The 4062-nt window shown below is 32.1% G+C and overlaps 1 pseudogene; it reads left to right on the top strand.

Annotated features, from left to right (window-relative positions):
- On the top strand, window positions 349-3213 carry LOC109334701 (annotated as a pseudogene).

The following is a 4062-nucleotide window of genomic DNA, read 5'->3' as shown; positions in this document are numbered from 1 at the left end:
GTATGGCTCTATGTTACAACCTGAATAGAATAACAAAATTGTTTGTTAATTATATATATTGTCCAAAATTGATAAATTAGGTTTTAATTTAAACATCCACTTGTAGGATAAACTAAACTTTTTAATAAATTATGCAAAGTTAATATATTAAATTTTTTTCCAAAAAATATGTTAAATTTTTTAAACAAATTCAGGGGGCATCTTAATATTTAAATAAAATAAGGATTTCCATGAAGGAAATCACATAGCAAAAGACAAAAATTGGGTGCCATTGCTGTCACTATCACTGTGTAGATCATATAGTACTTACTGACCTACGAACAAGTAACATCTACAGAGATCAGAGAAGGTAAGCTTTCACTATATTACTTGAGATTTATACTCGTGAGTCATTCTTCTTTAACAAATGTTCATGATTCTTGTTTTTTGGTCTCAGTGAATGGAAACCGAAGTCAACAGAAACATTTCTGCAGCATCAACTCGTGCTCATATCAAGAAACCCAACAAAATATCTTCATTTCCTTTAGGTCGCTCCTTATTTTTTATTTTATTCTGTTGTTTTGATTACATATGGAGAAATAAAATTGTTGCCACCTTATTATCGGCCGCAAGACAGGCTCTGCGACTTAGGAAGATGTGAACACGATTCCGACCTCTCCCAAAAGATTTGGAGTTACCAAATTATATATAGTTTTGAAACAATTTCAGTAGTGTTGGTCCCTATAAATCTCTTTTTGAGGACAACGGACATCAAAAATTTGTATGAAATTGCTCGTCTGTAAAGGAGAGGTATGAAATTGCTCGACCTCTTTCATTCGTAGCACGACATGACATAAGCTACTTCTGGACAGGCAATAGATTCTCTCTTTCCAATAGTCCTAGTTTAGGGTTCGGTGAAATATATGTTAAATAGAAGTAGGACATCCTTTCAAAAGTAAAATATGTCAGAACTTCTAGCCTTGTTGAAATAGTATCATGAAGCTTTTCGAGAAAAGCCCTGGAGAGCAATCAGCTCATTGATAGGCTCATATAGAGATGGCTTCGTGGAAGTTGCCATTGGTTTTCTTCAATTCATAACTTTATATAAAATATAATTGTTAAAAATTAGAAAAAGTTTTATTAATGATTCTTAACTAAAACTGTCATAGCCTAAGGTTTTCAAATTTGTAAGTTAAAAACCAAACAATCAAAGGAGATAATATTGGTCTTGAGACATAGAACAAATGCACTTTTTAAATTTTTATGTTGTTTTAGAATTTTATATTAATATTATTTTTTTACTATTTAAAAATAGGTAAAATTGAGTGTTCAAAAAAAATTAGACTGATCTCTCATTGAGTTGAGGTTAATTATACTTGCATGGCAATTTTAGTTTGTTAGTAAGAAAATTAAAGCGAGTCCTACATGTGTGTTCCAAAGTAGGTGAACACTTTCTGGGTATTGATATTTTTAGAGTAAATTACACTGATACCCCCTGAGTTTTAGTGAAATTACACAAACTACCCCTCACTTTCTACACCTACACAAACCTCCCCTATTTTTAAACTTTCATTACATTGACCACACATGCATAAGAAAGAAATGTAATCTTTTAAACAAAAAATGTGATAAATGCAATTAAGTTAAACAAAACATGATATATTGTGTAGACAAGTCTAAATAATATACAAATCAATGTATCTTTATTATTTTTTGTTACAAATGCATCAACAATTCTAAATAAATATTGTTTAAATCGCTCTTATAATACAGTGTAACGAACCAAAAATAATAAAGAAATATTACTCATATATTATTTGGACGTGTCTCCACAATATATCATGTTTTGTTTAGCTTAATTTCATTTATCACATTTTTTGTTTAAAAGATTACACTTATTTCTTATACAGGGGTGATCAATGTAATGAAAGTTAAAAAAATAAGGGAGGTTTGTGTAGGTGTAGAAAAGTGATGAGTGGTTTGTGTAATTTCACTAAAACTTACGGGTGTCAGCGTAATTTACTCATATTTTTATCCATGAAGCTTAGACTGCAAATTGGAAAAAGTTATTTATCTTAGAACTGCGTGCTATTTTTTTCTTATAATTTAAGCATTTTCCATTTTTCTTATAATTTAAGCATTTTCCATTGCATTCTTCCCATTTGCTCATTGGCTTTATAGTGTGGGCGTATGAGGCTATTCAACCTCCTCCTCCTCCTAAGATATGTGGCTCTCCCCATGGATCACTAATTACAGCTCTGAGAATCAAACTAAGACGGAAGAAATTTAGCATATCAGGAACATGTTGTCCCAAAAGATGCAGCCAAGTATAAAATCATTTATGTCCATGGTTTTGGTTCTTGCAGGAATGATGCAGTTTTTGCCAAAACCTTATCACCTGTAATGATTTGTGATTGTTTTTTCCAATTTATTTTGATTTAATAACATTCCCTAATATCTTTGGACTTTATCCTACTTGAATTTATGATGTTTTATCTAGGATGTTGTCGAGAACTTGGGGGTCTACATTGTATACTTTGATAGACCAGGTTATGGGAAAAGTAATCCTGATCCAAATCTAACAGTAAAGAGCATGACCCTAGATATAGAAGAACTTGCTGATAAATTGGGATTAGGGGTCCAAATTCTACAAAGTCGGTTTCTCACTCGGTGGGCATGTTGTTTGGGGGTGTCTTAAAGTGCATCCCTAAAAGGTATATTTCTCTAGGTCAAATATCATTTTGTTGCTCAATAGTTTTTTATCCACATTGTTGTTATACGCTTTGAATAGTACCATTGAACAACAATTTTAGATGAATAGAAACTTTAGGTTTAGTTGCTACTTTAGGCTAGTTCAAGTAAAAATAGTTTAGTGTTGAGAAATTGTGAAGGGTAATTGTGGCAGCTTAAGATAAGAAATCTAATCGGGAAGTTGAATTGTAGAGAATAGCACAGAACAAAAGGGGGAAGGTTATGTGATTCAAAAAGCTTCTAGACTAGCAGTCATGGTGGCAATAGTTCGAAGAAACTACCAGCTAGAAGGACTTGGTATAAAATGAAAGTATGTCATAGAAGACTAGAGACATTTAGATGCTACGTAAATTGGTCGTGAAGCCTAGAAATATGCATATACGTAATTCATGTACACTATTTACGCTTCAACCCACCACCAATTTATATATCCTTCATACTACAAAACTCAACTCATTTCTAAATTAAAAATGAACACATATATATCTCTTTTTTTTTTTCTGGAAAGAGAATTTTATTAATAGACATAAGAAACAAAAATAAGCGAAACAAAGAAGGACAAGAACCAGTTACACTATGATAACAAGACAAGAGATTGGATTAGAAACTCAATCCGAGTAAGAAAAAGAATTATTGCCTATCTGACCATTAACTCACAATCAGGAATCAATCCTTGCAGCTTTAAAAATTTTATGAGGAGAAGGACTGACAGAGTTGAAAATAAAGTCATTTCTAACAAGCCAAATAGTCCAAATTGAAGCTAACTAGATTATACTCCAAAATTTTGAACTGCTTTTGTTTGATAAACACATATTTCTTTCTTCCTAAAATCCTGAAAAAAACTTGTTTTATTCTCTTGAAGAGGTGTATACTATATATTTAGTCAGAACTTATTACCCAAGTAGCTCATTGACCAAGTTTATTGTAAGTATCATAGTGCAACTAAGAGGGGGGTGAATTAGTTGTCTTAAAATAATGGCCGATTTTTCTGCAAAATCAAAGTTAAAGTGCAGCGGAATAATATGCAGAAAAATAATAGGAAATAAAAATGAAAGAGATAAGGAGAAGAGAGTACACAAGGAGTTTTTATACTGGTTCACCTTCATGTCCATCGAAGGTTACATCCAGTACTCTTGTCGCACAAGAGATTTTTCCACTAAGAATTATGAGTTGTAATTACAATATCTCACCCCGAGATCTCTATGTACCTTACACACTCTCTAATTCTTATACCTTGGAAAACCCCTTTCCAAGTGAATCAATTCCATTTCTCTTCACACCCCGTGAAAGAAAGAATTGAATATATTCCCCTTTCTCTTCACACCCCGTGAA

This window comes from Lupinus angustifolius, chromosome LG19 (assembly GCF_001865875.1).
Source record: "Lupinus angustifolius cultivar Tanjil chromosome LG19, LupAngTanjil_v1.0, whole genome shotgun sequence".
Classification (NCBI taxonomy): Eukaryota; Viridiplantae; Streptophyta; class Magnoliopsida; order Fabales; family Fabaceae; genus Lupinus; species Lupinus angustifolius.
The sequence above is the reverse complement of the archived record's forward strand: the minus strand, read 5'-3'. Positions and strand labels throughout refer to the sequence as shown.